Here is a 20,644-nt window from a genome sequence, read left to right on the forward strand (position 1 = left end):
CGGGGGCCGAATGCGGCCCGCGAAGTGGTGTCATGCGGCCCGTGAAGCCATCCTGGAAACAGTGAGGGAACGGCCCCCACTGCCTTGGCCCTGGCCCAGAGACCCTCCTTCTGCCAGAGACCCTCAGATCTGTCCCACTCCTGCCCAGGCCCCCATAGGCACCCTTGATGCGAACGATGTAGAGCTGGCCACACCCACCCAGTAGGCCATGCACACTCTAGCCACGCCCACCCAGTAGGCCACGCCCACCCAGGCCATACCCACCCGGCCCCTTGAGGGCAACCGCAATGCTGATGCAGCCCTCAATGAAATTGAGTTTGACACCCCTGCTGTAGACAGATTCCACTCACAAAAGGCTGTCTCAGAGATACCAAGCCCCTAGGCCTGTGGTGGCGAACCTGTGGCATGCAGAGCCCTCTCTGTGGGCACATGTGCCATTGCCGCAGTCCTAGGCCTCCGCTGCTGAGGGCAAAAAAAAAAAAGTTCAATCAATTTCAACTTCTCGCGGGGGAAAAAAAAAATCTCACAAAGTTGGAATTGATTGATTGAACTTTTTAGTCCCACTCAGTCTGCCGTTACCACCGCAGCCACGCCCACCCAATGGGCCACGCCCACCTGGCACCCGATGATACATGAGTGGGTTTTGGGTTGCAGTTTGGGCACTCAGCCTCTAAAAGATTCGCCATCACTGCCCTAGGCCACAGGTCTGCAACCCACGGCTCCAGAGCCGCATGCGGCTCTTTCAGCCGTCTCCTGCGGCTCCCAGTCCTCTGCCATGTGCAGTCCAAAAAAAAAAAAAGTGGGACTAAAAAAGTTCAACCAATCAATTCAAATATGCAGGGTAGGTGCATATCTCGCCTTGGCTCCACTCTTCAAACCCTGTTCTGTGCATGCGCGCATGTACGCGCATGTGGACACATTTTTTGCGGCTCCCAGTTTTTCCTTTTTTGAGGGAACCGGTTCCGAGTGGCTCTTTCACTGTTTCAGGTTGCTGACCCCTGGACTAGGCCATATATGGCTTTAAGGCCATAACCAACATCTTCAATTGCATGTGAAAGTTAACCAGCAATCAATGCAGGGCCTTCAGAAGTGTTATTGGATAAACCTTACCATGTCCATAACTAACTAGGCTGACCCACACTGAACCAGCTGTACAGATAATCTTCGACTTACAACAGTTTATTAAGTGACCGTTCAAAACTACAACAGCATTACAAAGTGTCTTATGACTGTTTTTCACACTTATGACCACTGCAGGATCCTTGTAGTCATGTGACCAAAATTTAGATGGTTGGCAACTAACTCACATGACAGTCGCAATTTCCTGGGTCATGTGATCAGCTTCTGCGACCTTCTGACAAGCAAAGTCAATGGGGAAGCCAGATTCACTTAACAACCATGTTACTAACTTAACAACTGCAGTGATTCACTTAACCACTGTGGCAAGAAAGATCGTAAAATGGGGCAATACTCACTTAACAAACATTTCACTTAGCAAGAGAAATTTTGGGCTCAAGTAAGATGGCGACTACTAGTAGTTTCTGAATGGTCCTTTAAAATGCAGCCTCACATACAGCAGGATACAATAATCCAAATACTTTGGACAAGGGTAGCTATGCAAGAATCCTGGACAGAAAAGCACATAGTATTACTGCTAATTTCAAATTTAGATCAAATATACAAGAATAACCAGGCTAGTTTCCACTAGCTAAACACAGTAAAGTGTTAACTACAGTAACTAATCCAGCAAACTTAATATCTTCAAGCTCTGAGGTTCAATTGGCCTGGCTTTTTCCATTCTGACTTGTACATCAAGATACTCATCTTGACATAGTAATATTTAATTTAATTTAATTTATTATCATTTCTATACTGCCCTTCTCCCGAAGGACTCAGGGCGGTGTACAGGGCAAGAATAAAACACAGAAATTTACAAAAATTAAAAGATAATTAAATGCATGCCCGATTAAAATACAATTGATACATAGTAAAAACCCCAATAAAAATGATAAAAAACCGGACTTCCGGTGGCTCCGCGGCGACGGAGGGAGCCTTCCCGGGCTGCCCGCGGCTCAGCTGTTGTTTTTTTCGCCTGAAACAGCGCCGATCAGCTGTTCGGGCGAATCTGAAGCCCCCTCCTCGGGAGAAGAGGAGGGGGCGAGCTCCCAGGTAGGGGTAGAGTTCTCCAGGGCCGCCTGAGCTTATGGCTTGGGCGGCTGAAGGATTGAACTCCCCCGTAGCCTGGGCTGCTCCCAGCTGGCCGTCGCCTCTGCTCCTGATTCTTGGAGCAGAGCCAGCCGTCTGCGACCACCCCTGCCTGAAGGAATGACTATGATTTAAAGGAGCAGGCAGAGCGATACAAGAGGAAATGGTAAAGAGGATTACTATGTTTTACTCTCCAGCTTGATGGACTTTTTTGGATTACAAATCTGAAGTGAAAGTGCGTCATATTTGGTAAAAGATGGCGGCTAAACCACCCCCTAAAACTCTTCGGAGTGCTGGAACTTCTCCCGTGCAACAATCATTATTGCAGGCGCTGCATCCTCCTGATGTATTGACATCAAAGGACTTACAAGATGCTCTTGAAAAACATACCCAGGTAATTTTGGAATCAATTAATATTAGATTTGCACAGATGGAGGAGAAATTGGAGAAATTGGAGGAGAGAATGGAGGAGAGGATGGAACAGAAGCTCAAAGCGATGAGGGTAGACATCTTGACTTCAGTGTGTAAAGTGGCTCGGTGTGTGGAAGAATTGGAGGAAAAGCTAGAAGACTTGACTCAAAAGAATGCTATATTAGAAGCAAAAGTATTGGAGAATGAAAATAAAATGGAAAAGGAACTGTGTCTTGCTGAATATTTCCAGATGCAGTTTGCCATTAGAATTAGAGGCTTAAAGGAGAATACTAAGGAAGATCTAAAGCAGCTGGTTTCTGAGGCTTTTGAAATAGTGTTGAAACAGCCAGCATCTGAAATAAAAGGAGGCATGGACAAAGTGTTTCGTGTGAATTCATGGATTGCCAGACAGAGGAAGTTGCCTAGAGATGTGGTGGTATATTTTGCAAAAAGGGAAACTAGAGATGAAGTTATACAAGCTGCTTATGATACTAAAGTTATGATTGCTAATCAAGAAGTTTTGGTCTTAAAAGAAATTCCTCCAAAGATTCTAAGGAGAAGGAAGGATTTTACATTTCTTGTGCAAGAGCTCAAGCAACGAGATATAAGGTTCAGATGGGAGATCCCAGTGGGGTTGATGGTGACGCACGAAGGTAAAAAGTACCGTTTGGTTACTGTGATGCAAGCGCGTGATTTCTACAATAATGTTTTAAATGCAACGCCATTAACACTTTTGGAAGCTGGAAAGGGATCTGGAGAAGGAGTGCATCAAGAGGCCGAAGATGGTCAGATAGAAGACAACGGTGTTGGAGGAGATCAAGATACAACCTCGTTGGATGAATCTATAAAACAGAGGGTGACGCGTGCTGCTGCAAAACGATCTAAGAAGAGAAAGTAGCAGGAATCGCAGAAGTCTTTGGAACTTTTACGATATAGTCAAGTAGTCAAGTAGGGGAGGGGGGAAAAGATTTGGGTGTAGACGCAATATATTTCTATATTTGGTGGTTTTGTGGAAAGGGTGAGCTTTTTTGGATTAAAGTTCAAGTTTTGTTTGCAATTTTTTTTTTCTTTTTTGTTGTGTTTGGAATAATTATAGATGTGGTACGGGAAGAGGAACGGTCGATTACAGAAGAGTTGACTTTAAAGTTTTTTGATTTGGGATCCTTGGTTAATTTGGAAAATTATTTGTAAGAATGTTATATCATGGAATGGATAAAATGGATGGAGTTTATTTAGGATAAGTATAGGGTTGAGAAGGGTTTTTTTTTTTTCTTTTTCCTTTTTTTTGTTTTTAATATATGTTTAATACTATTAAGGTTTGTTCCATTCTATATAAGCTAGAGAGTGTCCTTTTCTTATTCTAGTTTTTTTTATATATATATATTTAATATTGTTAAGGTTTGTTTTATCCTATATAAGCTAGAGAGTGATGGATTTTAGAATTTATAGTTGTTAGTATATGGTTGCTTAGGTTTGCTTTTTTATATATATATATACCTTGTATTCAGCTCTGGGAAGTAGGGGGGGGGAGGGGGGGAGGTAGGGGGGGGAGGAGGGAGGGGGGAGGAGGGGAGGTAGGGGGGGAGGAGGGAGGGGGAAGGGGGGTTTTTCAAGGGAAAATTGTATTTTAAAACTTTTCAATAAAAAAAAAAAAAAAAATGATAAAAAACCCCACCAATCCCCCCTCAGGCCAGGCCGGCTTGCTCGAACAAGTATGTTTTCAGATCGCGGCGAAAGGAGCGCAGATCGGGCGCCGTCCGGAGCTCAACCGGTAACTGGTTTCATAGCTCCGGGGCGCCCACAGAGAAGGATCTCCCCCTGGGGGCCACCAGACGGCATTCTCTGACCGGTGGCACCCTGAGGAGGCCCTCTCTGTGGGAACGCACAGGGCGCAGGGAGCTTGATGCCGGCAGCAGATGTTCCCTGAGGTACTCCGGCCCCATGCCATGAAGGGCTTTGAACACCATTACTAGCACCTTGAATCTCACCCGGAAGACAACTGGCAACCAATGCAGCTCATGGAGCAGAGGTGTCACGTGGGAGTATCGGGAGACTCCCAACACAACTCTCGCGGCTGCATTCTGTACCAGTTGGAGCCTCCGGGTGGTCCTCAAGGGAAGCCCCATGTAGAGAGCGTTGCAGTAGTCTAGACGAGAGGTCACGAGTGCGTGAGTGACCGTGCATAAATCATCCCGGCTTAGATAGGGCCGCAACTGGCGCACCAGGCGAACCTGGGCGAAAGCCCCCCTAGTCACGGCCACCATGTGATCTTCCAAGGTAAGCCGCGAATCTAGGAGGACTCCCAAGTTGCGAGCCCTATCTACGGGGGGTAATAATTCACCCCCCATAGAAAGAGATGGAATATCCGAATAGACCCGGGATGAAGGTATGCAAAGCCACTCGGTCTTGTCGGGGTTGAGTTGAAGTCTGTTCCTCCCCATCCAGACCCGAACCGCCTCCAGGCAACGGGACATCACGTTGAGGGCATCACTGGGGTGGTTTGGGGTAGAAAGAAAAAGCTGGGTATCATCAGCGTACTGATGATACCCAACTCCAAAGCCACGAATGATCTCAAGTCTTCAAGTCAACACTGACAGTCAAACAGAACAGAGATGGAAAAGTGACAGGCTGCTTTGAGTAACACCTTAGACCAGACACGTCAAACACGCGAGGTCACGTGACGTCACGCAACGTATCGGGACGGTTTTGCCGTTGCCAACAATGGGGTGGGTGTGGCTTCCGGATGACGCGTCCGGCCTGCGGGCCGGCAGTTTGACACCCCTGCCTTAGACCATTGGACTGCATCTGCAGCCTTGACCAGTGCCATTTGTGATGGGCTGGAGACCTCAACCTAAAAACGATATCTGTAACAGACTTGAACTCATCCCTTCTTATGACTACCCAGATAACCTGATCCTTTTACCTATATTGGAAATGCTTTGGCCCAGTTTTTTTAAAAAAAAAACTCTTAAGATTATATGACTTTGAACTTTTGTGTGAAAGCTAAGAGAAGACACAAACTCAAGTTTGAAAGTTCTTGCGTTTTGGAATTCTAATGCAAGTCTGATTAGCTTTCAGAATCATCTCACACATCTCTACTAGACTAGAACAAACATGCAGTGATTTTGGTATACAAGAGACTGCTTTGACAACGTATATGCAGATCTCTCAGGAAGGCATAAGTAAAACTAGAGAAATTCTGGTTGATATGTCTTGCCTTTGCTTAAATATGTTGTACATGTTCATACAAAGGGAACCATGAATGCATCTCCTCCACAAATCAAGATTAACATAATAATCCTGATGAGTACTTCGTTACTCTTAATTCTGTGATAGCTTCCTTTTAAACATATGGTTCAATTTAGATGAACATTACTTCGTTAATGTAGTATTAAAGGCAACTGTGCTGGGTCAGACTAAAAAGCTGCCTAATGCACATCCTGTGCCTATAGTTCCTGTGGGAATACATACTGTAAACAGGCCATGAAAGCAACAGTGTTTCGCTGTTATTGTTCCCCAATGACTGGCAGTCAGAGGCAGGCTACCTCAGATCTGAAAGAAGCATACAAGCATCATTAATTGTATTATCCTCCATTAATTTGTTTAATCCTTTTTTAAAGCTGTCCAGCTTGGTAGCCATTGCTACATCTCAGGGAAAGGAATTCCATATGCTGACTATATGCTGTGCAAAGGATGTTCTTTTGTCTATCTTGAATCTTCTTTCATTCCATTTTTCCACATGAGTGAAGATTTACTATCAGATCTCGTTTATCCTTCCGAAAGTGGTTGGGTCCAAGCCTGTCTTTCTTGCATTTAATATATTCGTCTTGTCTGAAAATATCTGTCAGGTTTTCTTCATCTGGGTCAGAATTTTGGGCCTAGACAGTTGATTCATAAACACATATACATATAAACCTGTCAGCTATTTCCATTTGGAACAGGGAAAATTATACAAAGCAGAGACAAGTAGTAAGAAATATGCCAAAGAAATTAAAGACATGAGATAATGAAAGGAAATAAAGCTAATAGGGAAGATTTACACTGCTCTCTTTCCCAATTCCTCTCCATAGCTTTTTACATTTGTAAATTATTATTCTTTCCGCTATATCTATATACGGTATATCATTTCATATCTTGGCCTGGAGAAAAGGCAAGGTTAAACTCTAGTAAATGAAAATTTCACTATCAGTAAGTTAATGAAATCTTAATGGGAGTAGAATATGCAGTGCAGTGCTATATTCCAATTCAAATTGAGAGTTATGCTTTGGTTCCGGCATGGGTATCTTAAAAAGGATAAAAATATCCTTTTTAAAGAGCAGTCAAAGGAATTGAAAGGAAGAGATGCATACACCAGATCCAAAGACGGTCAAGCTCATATAGCACGATTGTGTATTGCCAAAGCTATCAGTAAGGAGATTTGACAAGATTAGTAGAGGACTGAATTAAGTATGGTATAGAAAGATCACCCAATACTCGTCTTATGTTGTTGTTGTTGTTAGCTGCGAAGTTGTGTCCGACCCATAGTGACCCCATGGACGACGTTCCTCCAGGCTTTCCTGTCCTCTACCATCTTCTGGAGTCCATTTAGGCTCACACTTACTGTTTCAGTGACTCCATCCAGCCACCTCATTCTGTCGTCCCCTTCTTCTCTTGCCCTCCATCTTTCCCAGCATGAGGCTCTTCTCCAGTGAGTCCTTCCTTCTCATTAGGTGGCCAAAGGATTTGAGTTTCAACTTGAGGATCTGGCCTTCTAAAGAGCAGTCAGGGTTGATCTCCTCTAGGACTGACCGGTTTGATCGCCTTGCAGTCCAAGGGACTCGCAGGAGTCTTCTCCAGCACCATAGTTCAAAGGCCTCAATTCTTTGGCGCTCAGCCTTTTTTATGGTCCAGCTTTCACTGCCATACATTGCAACTGGGAAGACCATAGCCTTGACTATACGCACTTTTGTTGACAGGGTGATGTCTCTGCTTTTTAGTGTGCTGTCTAGATTTGCCATGGCTTTCCTCCCCAGGAGCAAGTGTCTTTTATTTTCTTGGCTACAGTCCCCATCTGCAGTGATCTTGAAGATTAGCTATGTGAAGCTCAATAAAAATGACCTGAAGCTTCCACCAGTTTTAAGTCAATGCAAACACAATTTTACTGATGAGCAGGTACCACAATTACTTACAGCAATATTGATATGTGGCTTCAAGGAAAAACTATCATGTTTTTGATGTAATAAACTAGCCAAAACATTTCTTCTGGTCAGTTCTTTGTAAACATGGAAGTGAGCCCAGCTGTGAATCAGTGCTGGTCTAATACTATGAATGCTATGCTTGCTACTGAAATTAGAATCTCAGCCAAAATAATGTAGGAACAATTAGACATTAATGAAAGCAGTTTCTCTCAAAATCCATTAAAAATATTCCTAGATTTAATATAATACACAGGATTATAGTGCATCTAAGTCAAAATGTTAAATACATGTACATTTAAATATATTACTTCTTAAAATTATATCTCACAAGTTAAACATTATTAAAAAAAGTTGTGAGTTTTTTTTCAAGACCTCTTAATCTATTCATGAGACTTATGGCACAATTTATTAGGCCAGCACAGTCTTGAGCAGATGATTATAAATTATACTATGCCACAATACTTATTATTCTTAAAAACATGCAAATCATGTGCATGATTCCTTTTGTTTTCCTACTAAAGATGCAAGAGAAGAGAGCAAGGACAATGGTAAGTAACCTTTTAAGTTCAGTTTGACTGTATATTATTCAAGTGGAATCTGAAATAACGGCTGGAATTAACACTTCGTAATAAACAAGAAATCTTTAAATTTCTGATGTAGGAAGAAACCATAGCATCCTGGATCACCTATAATGCTAAATGACGGTGAATAGATTTACAAAATAACAAAGGGTTACTGTAATGTATGACTTTTACCAATACTGTATTATAGAATAAATAAGATTCTTCCAAGATTCTTCCATCTTTCCATGGTTTCCCAGGTTAAAAACCTATTTCAATTTTTAAAAATTCATTTGTATTTCTGAAAATAGTCAGAATTCAGAAGGGGCTAAACATCCCTCATGTACAGTACATGGCTGCTGCCAGTTTGGTTCTACCGATAGTCCTCGACTTATGAGCATGCGTTTAGTTACTGTTCGGAGTTACAACAGCACTGAAGTGACTTATGACCATTTTTCACACTTACGACCCATTGCAGCATCCACATGGTCACGTAATCAAAACTTGGACGCTTGACAACTGACTCATATTTAGGATGATTGCAGCGTCTTTGGGGTCATGTGGCAACCTTCTGACAAGCAAAGTCAATGGGGAAGCCAGGTTCACTTAACAACCATGTTAAGATAACCTTTATTGTTGTTTTTTACTGTAGGCACAATGACACATATAAAAATGAAATTTAGTTGCCAGCTCTCAAAGTGAACACATACATGGCACACTCCTAAACATACTATATATAACATATACATACTATATACAACATATGTATAGACCTATACCCCTACACATACATACAGAACTAACTTAACAGTTGTAGTGATTCACTTAGTAACTGTGGCAAGATCATAAATTGGGGTAAAACTCACAACTGTTTTGCTTAGCAACAGAAATGTTGGGAGTCAGTTGGGATCATACTACATACTACCTGTACAAAAATATATACCTGAAGAATTACTTTATAATATATGTGCATATATGACTAGTTAGTATATCCTACTACAAAATCCCAAAAGATCACCCTCTTCCTGAAGAACTTCAGCAAAAGAAATCCTAGTGGCGTCTTAAGTAAATGGCTGTATTCTCCATTGCTTCTATTCAGATATGTTTTCTAAGATCTCATACTGAAATTTACTTTCTCTTCATTTAAGCCTATTAGATCTAGGTAGAAAAGAATAAATTTAACTTCCTTGTGACAATCATTAGTATTTGAAAACAGCCATTATCTCCCATTCTCCATACTGCCTGCTGCTTTAACTAACCGGGAACCTTGCAAATGAACTCTTAACCTGTACTGAGCAAAGAACTGGACTTGATAGCCCTTAAAATTCTGGGATTCTATTATGTGGGCACCTCCTAGAATTTTATCCAATGTTCACGCTGGCTGGAGAATTCTGGAAATGGAAATCAACACATCTGGAGGATACCCGTATTAAGGAAGCCTAATGGTACCCCCAGTTCTTTAACCTTCCATAACATTAAAGTACCATATCTTTCTTTGTATACTTCTATTTTGACTGCCTTCCTCTGAATTCATTTTTCTACCCTCCTGTTAAAATGCAATCGCCTAGATCTTGATCCAGTATTTCAGATAAGAAATATGAAGTGCAGAATAAAGTAGAATGATTATTTCCACATTGTATGTGGAAATACAACCACATTGTACTGTGGTTGCTTTATTGTGCCATATATCACATCAGTTTTTCTTTTTTGTATTGGCTTATTGTCTATTCATATATAGTCTTCATTTGTGATAAACTCTCATTTTTTCTATATGGCTTTTAAGATATGTATCTACGTCACACATCCATTTTTAACTATTGTGATGCTAAATTTCCCATCATTTCTAATTTATTTTATGTTTTCTATTATTTTATGATCCTGGTTTTCATTCTAAGAAAATTATTTATATTTTATTTTCTTTAACTAAGATAATATCTGTCTATTCTGGCTTTGCCATCTGTCCTGATTTTATTATAGTGCATATATTTTTATGCACTGTCTATAGTTTAACTATACAATATGTTCCCATTGTCTTGCTTTTTATAATGTAAGACATGGAACATGGTTAGCAGATACAAAGACTAAGTTCACATAAAACAGATTATGGGACTAGATCTCTGAATAAAGTACTGTTTTCCAAAATATGCATACAATTACTTCTGTTGCAAGCAAAACTATTTTAATCCTTTTATTAAAATAAAAATTGTCTATACAGAGTTCTTACAAATCTTTTTTTAAAACAAATGTGGAATAATTAATATGGCACCTTAAAAATGTTGGCTTTTAGTACTACTGCAACGTAAGTTTGAAAGTTTAGCTTTAAATTTTTAATTTGCTGTTACTATTTGAAAAAAAAGCTTAAACAGTTGAACTAACAGATTTTATGAGAATAACTCTACTTAACCTTTAAGCAACTGGTACACGACTACAGGAATTTGAGAATATATCAAATAGTCTATTAATTCTATTATAGTTTTTTATATATAAATTAGTAATTCAGGGAATTATGAATAGAAAGGAGTGCTAATAGGAGATAAAGGGATAGACAGACGAAGGTTTTCAAAGATTTTAACCAATTAAAAAATATAGCCAAAATAGCCAAAAATACTTTTATATTATAGCCAAAATTACTTTTACATAAACTAGAATGAGATAAATATGTAAATGTGTACATTTTTTATTAATAAGAACATCACAAGAAAGTGAGGTACTATTGGAAGAGTTCGCATAAGGTAGAAAATGAAATTTCCTCATGGAGTACAGCTGTCACATAACAATGCTATCTTCTTTTTAGTTAGTAAGGTACTATCCTAGCTTCCCCTCAGAAAAGTATGCCAAGGTTGTATTATAAAATTACTCAAGCTTCTCTTTTAGATACATCACCTGGAAAAAAACTAATTACTAGTATAAAACTACCCTAAAAATACAAGCCGTGGGGATAATATGGCCCATTTCCTTTTTTCCCTTATATTTTAAGATCTGACCTGTATATTCCCCATCAGTCATTAAAATGTTTGTCTAATTAGTAAATGCTACCCTTTGGGGGGAAAAACAGATAAATGAATTGGATCAGTTTTTAGAATATATCACAACCTGAAGTAAACCCATTCTATCAGAACAAAATTTCAATCAGTGATCTAATTTACCAACAGCAAAATTAGTATTTCATCAGAGTAAAATGACAGCCACAATTAGTGGTGAGGTTGATACAGTAAATGTAGCACCAGTTCTAACTCAAGACAAGTATTTTCCAGAATGAAATCTGTTATATGATATAGTTAAGCAATAATTGTTCATTACATAAATTAAAACTGTAAATGAGGAGTCTTTGGTGCTCCACTGTTCAACCCTGAGCTACATAGTATATTTTCTTCTACTGTATTGAAACTGTAAAGTCCAGACAGGTACATATGTATCACATAGATTTCAAGAATGAACTTGACTAATAGTAGCTTATTCAACTGCTATAAAATCATTCCAAATCAGCCAATCAATAAAATGGAATTGCCTAATATTATGCACTTCACGCCTGGAAAAAAACTTTTCTGAGAGTTGATTTTGAACCAAAAGTTCTCTTTGGACAAAGCCTCTTGTAATAGAAGCAATACACACATATATACAATAGATGGATGGATATCTGCTTTATGATGCATACAGTCATTTCAGCTCAATAAAGGTACTTTCAACAGCACCACTTGCTATATCCTTTTTATACTATCATGAAACAAAGCTGATAATCCTCTCAGTACTCCATGTCAAACAAATTCAAGAAACTGAAGATAGGGAGAAAACTCAATTAAGAATGAAACTGTTCTTGCGTACCCATTTCTTGTCCTAAATTAAATATATATATATCACTTTGCTTAAGTATTCAGTTACTCAATTTATTCCAGTTAACCCACCTTCCGCAGTTTTATACCACAAGAAATCTTTATTATGCTTTATTTGTCATCAGGGATTTTGCTATAAAAGGCTACTTAGATTACATCTATGAACAAACCTATCTATTTACACATACAAAAACAAAACGCTAGCTTTGAAAACTCTTCAACCCCATTACTGCCTTTTTCTTTTTCCTTTTAAGAAGCCTGTGACTTCTTTCCTCTACTAATCATCATTCTCTAAGGACAGCCCTTCCGTTAAAAGGTCCTTACCTGCATATATTTTCAAACCGGTCCCTTAAGTTGTGGAAAACAATCTGAACAACTCCCATAGCTATAGGGAAACCACATTCTGGGTTTCAAGGTATGGGGGTGACTTTCAATGTTTCCCCGTCTGCAATTAAAATGGAGGCAAAGACCAGGCGATTGGTGCCTGGCTTTAGGTAAAGAGACAATAACCCCAAACAGAACCGGCATGGCTTTAAAGAGTCAGAAAGAGAAAGCAAAAAGTGGGAAAATATACACGTTTCAACAACATTATTACCTCATTCCTTTTTTTCCCCCTTTCCTCCCAAGCAGTTTGGTGTGTCACTCTATCCCTTCCTCTCTCTCTCTCTCTCTCTCAAGTAACTCTTGGTCCAACTTGCACAGATGCTTAATTTTTAAAAAGTTTTTTTAAATAAATAAATAAATAAATAAAATTAAATCTTTCTTTCTTTCATCCCAGCCCGGGGGTGGTTGGTCTTCTTTGGCGAAGTGGCTCTGCTGTGAAAAATGCCCCCTTGTCTCCCTCCTCTCCACTCCCTCCAGCTGGGTGTTGACGCAGCAGAAATTACCAGCTGGAAAATTCCCCTTTTGGAGGTGGGGGTGGGGGGAGGGGGAGGGGAGCAGCAGGAAGGGGGGTTAACCCCCTGCCAGTCAGCCTCCGCCGGCCCTCAGCCCTCTCCCCCCAACTCCAGCCCCAAATAAGGCAGCGCGTCCTGGGGCGAAAGGAGAGCAGAGGCGCCCCCTGCCCCATTTGCTAGGGGGGGTTGTTATTTAACCTGCTGTCTCTGTCTCATTTCGCCCCCCCCAACCAACCTTCAGGATATTCCGATAACAGCGCTCAATGTGGCTTCTTAAACCATTGGGGGGCATCTGCTCTCTCTCTCTCTCTCTCTCTCTCTCTCTCTCTCTCTCACACACACACACACACACACAAACACACACTCTTTCTCACACACAGACACACACAGTGTCTCCCTTCAGAACAGCCCTCAAGGTGGCTTCTTAAACCATTGGGGGGCATCTGCTCTCTCTCTCTCTCTCTCTCTCTCTCTCTCTCACACACACACACACACACACACACACACAGTGTCTCCCTTCAGAACAGCCTTCAAGGTGGCTTCTTAAACCCTTGGGGGGCATCTGCTCTCTCTCTCTCTCTCTCTCACACACACACACACACACACACACACAAACACACACTCTTTCTCTCTCTCTCTCTCTCTCACACACACACACACACACACACAGTGTCTCCCTTCAGAACAGCCCTCAAGGTGGCTTCTTAAACCCTTGGGGGGCATCTGCTCGCTCTCTCTCTCACACACACACACACACAAACACACACTCTTTCTCTCTCTCTCTCTCACACACACACACAGTGTCTCCCTTCAGAACAGCCCTCAAGGTGGCTTCTTAAACCATTGGGGGGCATCTGCTCTCTCTCTCTCTCTCTCTCTCTCTCTCTCTCTCTCTCTCTCTCTCACACACACACACACACACACACACACACACACACAGTGTCTCCCTTCAGAACAGCCTTCAAGGTGGCTTCTTAAACCCTTGGGGGGCATCTGCTCTCTCTCTCTCTCTCTCTCACACATACACACACACACACACACAAACACACACTCTTTCTCTCACACACACACACAGTGTCTCCCTTCAGAACAGCCCTCAAGGTGGCTTCTTAAACCCTTGGGGGGCATCTGCTCTCTCTCTCTCTCACACACACACACACAAACACACACACACACAAACACACACAGTGTCTCCCTTCAGAACAGCCCTCAAGGTGGCTTCTTAAACCCTTGGGGGGCATCTGCTCTCTCTATCTCTCTCTCTCTCTCACACACACACACACACACACACTCTTTCTCACACACACACACACACACACACACACACAGTGTCTCCCTTCAGAACAGCCCTCAAGGTGGCTTCTTAAACCCTTGGGGGGCATCTGCTCTCTCTCTCTCTCTCACACACACACACAAACACACACTCTTTCTCACACACACACACACACACACACACACACACAGTGTCTTCCTTCAGAACAGCCCTCAAGGTGGCTTCTTAAACCATTGGGGGGCATCTGCTCTCTCTCTCTCTCTCACACACACACACACACACACAAACTCTTTCTCTCTCTCACACACACACACACACACAGTGTCTCCCTTCAGAACAGCCCTCAAGGTGGCTTCTTAAACCCTTGGGGGGCATCTGCTCTCTCTCTCTCTCTCTCTCTCTCACACACACACACACACACACACTCTTTCTCACACACACACACACACACACACACACAGTGTCTCCCTTCAGAACAGCCCTCAAGGTGGCTTCTTAAACCCTTGGGGGGCATCTGCTCTCTCTCTCTCTCACACACACACACACACAAACTCTTTCTCACACACACACACACACACACACACACACACAGAGTCTCCCTTCAGAACAGCCCTCAAGGTGGCTTCTTAAACCCTTGGGGGGCATCTGCTCTCTCTCTCTCTCTCTCTCTCTCTCTCACACACACACACACACACACACACACACAAAGTGTCTCCCTTCAGAACAGCCCTCAAGGTGGCTTCTTAAACCATTGGGGGGGCATCTGCTCTCTCTCTCTCTCTCACACACACACACAAACACACACTCTTTCTCACACACACACACACACAGTGTCTTCCTTCAGAACAGCCCTCAAGGTGGCTTCTTAAACCATTGGGGGGCATCTGCTCTCTCTCTCTCTCTCACACACACACACACACACACAAACTCTTTCTCTCTCTCTCACACACACACACACACAGTGTCTCCCTTCAGAACAGCCCTCAAGGTGGCTTCTTAAACCCTTGGGGGGCATCTGCTCTCTCTCTCTCTCTCACACACACACACACTCTTTCTCACACACACACACACACACACACACACACACACACACACACAGTGTCTCCCTTCAGAACAGCCCTCAAGGTGGCTTCTTAAACCATTGGGGGGCATCTGCTCTCTCTCTCTCTCTCTCTCTCACACACACACACACACAAACTCTTTCTCACACACACACACACACAGTGTCTCCCTTCAGAACAGCCCTCAAGGTGGCTTCTTAAACCCTTGGGGGGCATCTGCTCTCTCTCTCTCTCTCACACACACACACTCTTTCTCACACACACACACACACACACACACACACACACACATACAGTGTCTCCCTTCAGAACAGCCCTCAAGGTAGCTTCTTAAACCCTTGGGGGGCATCTGCTCTCTCTCTCTCTCTCACACACACACACACACACACACACACACACACACTCTTTCACACACACACACACACACAGACACAAACACACACAGTCTCCCTTCCGAACAGCACGCAAGGTGGACTCCCCCCCCCAGTTTCAGGGGGCGCTGGCGGGGGGGTCTTCTCTCTCTTCCACCTCCCATCTCCCCTCAGAACAGCCCTCAAGGTGGCCTCTCCCCCCCCCTTCCCACTCAGCTTGAGGGGCGCTTGGAGGGGGGGCGGCTCGTCTCTCTCTCTCTCTCTCATCTCCCCCTCCCCCCTCCCTTCAGGAGAGGCTTGTCCCTCACCTCACCTCAGCCTCAGGGGGCGCTGGGGGGGGAGGGGCAGGAGACGGGATTCACCTTGAGCCCCGCCGGGGGGAGCGATAGAGGAGGGGAAGGGGGCCCCCTCCGCCTTTGGCAGGCACTGAGGGGGCGACTTCTCCGGGCAGGGACCCCCTCCCTCCCTCCTCTCCCCTCCCCCGCAGGGCGCCCCCTTCCCCTCACGCTCAGAGAGCCCCCTCCCTCCCTCCCGCCCGCCAGGGAAGTTGCCAAGTTGCGAGCGGCTTTCGGCCTCAGCTTACCTGAGGGGGGCAGCGGCCACTCGCTCTCGCCGCGCTCCCCTCACGCGGCTGGGGAAAGGGGAGCCGCGCTGAGGGCGGGGGGGGGGAAACCCGCCGGAGCGCGTTCCCGCCTCCTCTCTCTCTTTCTCTCTCTCTCTTTTTTTTTCTTTTCTTTTGCCTCTCTTGCCCCCCCACCCCCCCCAGGACAGGGGGGAGGGGCGCGCGCGCTCTCCTGCCGCCGCCTCCCCCTCTTCACCCAACTTGGCCGGAGAGGGGGGCGGGGCCACGCTCGAGCCCAGGGAGAGCCGGCAAAGGAAAGGAAAAGGAGGAGGCGGGGCCCGACCGGGGCTTTTTTTAAAAAAAAGAAAAAAAAACACGAGCAGGCGATGTCGTCCCCGATTGGGTAGAGAGGGACCCCCCCCTGTCTCCTTAAGCCACGCCCCCTTTGGAGCCTCGCGCGTCTCTTTCTCCCCCCCCCCGGAGAGAGAGAGAGAGGGAGAGCGCGAGCGCTAGGTAGGAGCGCAACTGTCAAGCGGCCGGACCTGTAGGGCGCTGTGCATGATGGGATAGAGAGAGGGAGAGAGCGCAGCCCTTGGCTGGATTGTTGCCAAGGGCAAGCGGAGGTTTCCGTTGTCCTGGCAACGGTCAGGGCCTTTCCTGCCCTGGAAGGAAGGGGCAGCGGCGGGAGGGAGCCGCGCTCCGCGGACGGGGAAGGTTCACACGCGCGGGTGCGCTGCCTTCGGCCCCCGAGGTGCTGCTGCTTTCGGGAAATAAAACCCAGAAGCCGGTGCATTCCAGAGGCAGGAAGGTTCCCACGGGTGTTCCTGGCGCTCAGGACCCCCAAGGAGGCAGACCCGCACAGCAGCTAGGTTCACACGACAGGCTGCGCCCATAGGAAGCTGGGCAAATGATGGTTCAGGGTGTGTTTGCAAACATACAGGTAGTCCTCGACTAACCACAGTTCGTTTCGTGACCAAAGTTACAAGGGCACTGGAAAAAGTGCCTATGGAATCAGCTCCCCCCTGAGCTTCGGATGGCCCAAAATCTCCAGTCCTTTCCCCGTGGCCTCAAAACACTCCTATTCCACCAGGCTGACCTGGACTGACAGGCATTTTAATTATATTTACAATTTTTAATTTATTTTTAATTTTTAATTTTAATTCATTGCACAGATGATTTCAATTTTATTCTTATCTTAATTTCTGTACTTATATGTTTTGTTGTTAGCCGCCCTGAGTCCTTCGGGAGATAGGGCGGGATATAAATCCCATTAATAAATAAATAAATAAATAAATAAAAAGGCACGTAGGACCGTTTTTCACGCTTGTGACCTTTGCAGCCATCCCCACGATCATGTGATCAAAATTCACATACTTAACGACCATTGCTGTGTCCCAAGGTCACGTGACCCCGTTTTGCAACCTTCTGACAAGCGAAGTCAATGAGGGAGCCAGACTCACTAACTTAACAACTGCAGTGATTCACTTAACTGAGGCAAGAAAGGTCGCAAAATGGGGCAAAACTCACTTAACAAATGTCTCACTTAAGGGAAATTTTGGTTGTAAGTCGAGGATGAGGACAATCGGGAACAACTCGCCTTCACAAATCGTGGGCAGTCCATCACTGGAGGCTTTTAAGAAGAGACTGGACAGTCACTTATCTGAAATGGTAGAGGTTCTCCTGCTTAAGCAAGGGGCTGGACTAGAAGACCTCCAAGGTCTCTTCTCTTCTCTTCTCTTCTCTTCTATTCTATTCTATTCTATTCTATTCTATTCTATTCTATTCTATTCTATTCTATATTCTGTTCTTATTCACTATTCTATAATCTATTGTATTCCATTATTCTTGGGTGCTCCATCACTGGAGGCTTTTAAGAAGAGACTGGACAGTCACTTGTCTGAGATGGTATATAGATTCTCCTGCGCCTTGTGTTGCCCCGTGGGTTGCTCCGGTGTATGTTTGAGCTACTTAACTGGATTAATTCGGTAAAGTCTGGTTAATGTGCTAGTGTATTGGCACAAGCAGAGATCCGCTAGGATGGCATGCAGTCACACATTGCTTGCACTATTTTATTACTGGGAAGGAGTAAGTGACTCAATGAAAAAACGATTAAAAAGCAGTCCTCCTCGTGCATTGTGTTTCTCAAATTGTGGGAGAGCGACATTGCACACAACCTGGGGCTGCCAGATTCAGGTTGCAAAAATCCAGATGACTGCAAATGGTGGCTAAATGAGAACATTGGTACTTTGGGGTTCCAGATCTGGCAGTTTTAACATTTACACCCATTCACAGTGTCCCCTAGTCATGATTTGCAACTTTTGTTACTGTAACCTGGTAGTTGCTTCTGGTTCTCTAACAGAAGCAACTATTATGAACAGCGGGTTTCACATAATGACTGCCGTGTTTGTTCAACGGCCATGGCACTTGCTTTGTGTGACTGCCACGTTCGCTGGACGACTCCCACAAAAAATCACATAAAAACAGGTCAGTCACGTTAATGACCAGCATAATCTACAAGAATAATCCTGGGCTCCGTTAAAGTTCTAAGTGAAGGACTACCTGTCCTGTATACAGGTGGTCCTCGGCTTACAACAGTTCATTTAATGACTGTTCCAAGTTACAGTGGCACTGAAAAAGGACTGAGGACTGTTTTTCACAGCAACAGCCTTTGCAGCATCCCCAGGGTCATGTGATCAAAATCCAAGTGTTTGGCAACCGACGCATATTTACGACCATCGCAGTGTCCCAGAGTCATGTTGCGACTTCCGACAAGCAAAGCCAACGACTAACTTAACAACTGCAGTGACACACTTAACAACCATGCCAAGAGAGGTCATAAAAAGGGCCTTAACCCACTTAACAATTGTCTCACTTAGCAACATCATTTTTTTAGCTCAGTTGTGGTTGTAAGTTGAGGACTATCTGTATATAATTTAGAACATAAAATGATGCCTACTGGGCCTGCCTGTAGTTGATGTGTTGCGGCACCAGTGAGAAACCATTTTCGGTCTCTTATAGTTGCTTATTTGGTCTCATTTGGCAGAGCAACTAATTAGAAGATGGTCTTGGATAATAAGAGAAAGACAGAGTCAGAAGGGACCTTGGAGGTCTTCTAGTCCAACCCCCTGCTCTGACAGGAGACCCTATCATTTCAGACAAATGGCCTGGACTGGACTGGACGAGAAGAGAAGAGAAGAGAAGAGAAGAGAAGAGAAGAGAAGAGAAGAGAAGAGAAGAGAAGAGAAGAGAAGAGCTAGAAGGGACCTTGGAGGTCTTCTAGTCGAGCCCCCTGCTCAAGCAGGAGAACCTATACCATTTCAGACAAGTGACTGTCCAGTCTCTTCTTAAAAGCCTCCAGTGATGAAGCGCCCACGATTTGTGAAGGCAAGTTGTTCCCGATTGTCCTCATCCTTGACTTACAACCACAACTGAGTCCAAAATTTCTCTTGTTAAGTGAGACATTTGTTAAGTGAGTTTTGCCCCATTTTGCGACCTTTCTTGCCTCAGCTGTTAAGTGAATCACTGCAGTTGTTAAGTTAGTGAGTCTGGCTCCCTCATTGACTTCGCTTGTCAGAAGGTTGCAAAACGGGATCACGTGACCTTGGGACACAGCAATGGTCGTTAAGTTATAGTTAACAGAACAGAACAGAACAGAACAGAATAGAATAGAATAGAATAATAACAGAGTTGGAAGGGACCTTGGAGGTCTTCTAGTCCAACCCCCTGCTCAGGCAGGAAGCCCTACACCATTTCAGATAAGTGGTTGTCCAATCTCAACTTAAAAACCTCCAGCGTTGGGAGCATTCACAACTACTGGAGGCAAGTCGTTCTAACCAAGTCTCCTTAGTTCCAGGTTGCTTCTCTCCTTGATTAGTTTCCATCCGTCGCTTCTTTTCCTGCCTTCTGATGCTTTGGGGAATAGCTTGACCCCCTCTTTTTGGGGGGCAGCCCCTGAGATATTGGAAGAGAGCCACTATGTCACCCCTAGGCCTTCTTTTCATTAAACTGGACATACCCAATTCCTGCAACCGTTCCTCATTTGTTTTAGCCCCCAGTCCCCTAATCATTTCTGATACTCTGCACTCTTTCTAGAACAGGGCTCTTCAAACTTGACCCTTTTATGACGTGTGGACTTCAACTCCCAGAATTCCTCAGCCAGGCATGTGTGCCTGGCTGAGGAATTCTGGGAGTTGAAGTCCACATGTCATAACAGGGCCAAGTTTGAAGAGCCGTGTTCTAGAGTCACAACATAATAATCAAAAGGAGGGGGAAACTTTGCTCCTTCAGAGAAAGCTGTT

General features: G+C 44.0%; 1 protein-coding gene across 1 annotated transcript in view; it reads right to left on the bottom strand.

Moving 5' to 3' along the window:
* ZBTB46 (zinc finger and BTB domain containing 46) overlaps positions 1-16,707 on the bottom strand; it is a 67,998-nt gene extending 51,291 nt beyond the window's left edge. The window contains exon 1 of the mRNA XM_081323759.1: positions 16,368-16,707. The gene's annotated coding sequence lies outside the window, so the exon portion shown is untranslated. The remainder of the gene's footprint in view (positions 1-16,367) is intronic.
* Positions 16,708-20,644: the final 3,937 nt, after the last annotated feature.

The sequence above is a fragment of the Vipera berus genome, assembly GCF_964194415.1.
Source record: "Vipera berus genome assembly, chromosome: 3".
Lineage (NCBI taxonomy): Eukaryota > Metazoa > Chordata > Lepidosauria > Squamata > Viperidae > Vipera > Vipera berus.